The 822-nt window shown below is 42.0% G+C and overlaps 1 non-coding gene across 1 annotated transcript; it reads right to left on the reverse strand.

Annotated features, from left to right (window-relative positions):
* Positions 1-425: 425 nt before the first annotated feature.
* On the reverse strand, positions 426-532 carry LOC141617921 (small nucleolar RNA R71). Its single transcript, XR_012531243.1, has one exon. It is a non-coding gene; the product is annotated as a small nucleolar RNA R71 (small nucleolar RNA).
* Positions 533-822: the final 290 nt, after the last annotated feature.

Consider the following 822-nt stretch of genomic DNA (forward strand, 5'->3'; position numbering starts at 1 on the left):
CAAGAGAAGGTGAGGAGAACCCATTACACAATACCACCCAAAATCAACCTACAATGCCTAAGTTTTCGTCACATTCCGTACCCACCGAGGAGAACCTACCCAATGGTACTCCCACACCACAACATCTAACCGGAAATTTCATTGCCAAATCCGCCTTTATCCAATTAGTCGAAAGGAGCCAATTTGGGGGGATGCCTAGTGAAGACCCTCATTCTCATATGGAAACCTTTTGTGACTATTGTGAGGCGATTTCTCAAACCGGTGTAACTCAAGACCAAATTCGATGGGTCTTATTTCCTTTTTCTCTAATTGGCACCGCGAAACAATGGTTTAAGGGCCTTGATAAGGCCACTCTCGGAATTGATTCTTGGAAGAAGTTGGCTCTAGCTTTCTACAAAAAATTCTACCCACCGGAAAAGACTAACATGCTAAGAGCTCAAATTATGGGTTTTAAGCAAAGGGATGAAGAATCTTTATATGAAGCTTGGGAGCGGTTCAAGGGAATTTGTCGCTCATGTCCTCACCATGGACTTAGCGAATGGTTCTTGGTACAACAATTTTGGAACGGTTTATATGAAGATTCAAGGAACATTCTCAACATGGGATCAAATGGAATGTTCACCGAAGTTGATGACAATCAAACATGGAACAAAATTGAGGAAATGGCGATCCATAACTCACAATATAGTAGACCTCGCAAGGCTACTAGAGGAGGAAAGCATGAAGTGGACTCCGTTACTCAATTGGGTGCTCAACTTAGTGCTCACATTGACACAATCAATTTAAAGTTTGAAAAAGCTATGGCTAGACTTGAAGAAGTCT

This window comes from Silene latifolia, chromosome 1 (genome assembly GCF_048544455.1).
Source record: "Silene latifolia isolate original U9 population chromosome 1, ASM4854445v1, whole genome shotgun sequence".
NCBI classification, from domain to species: domain Eukaryota; kingdom Viridiplantae; phylum Streptophyta; class Magnoliopsida; order Caryophyllales; family Caryophyllaceae; genus Silene; species Silene latifolia.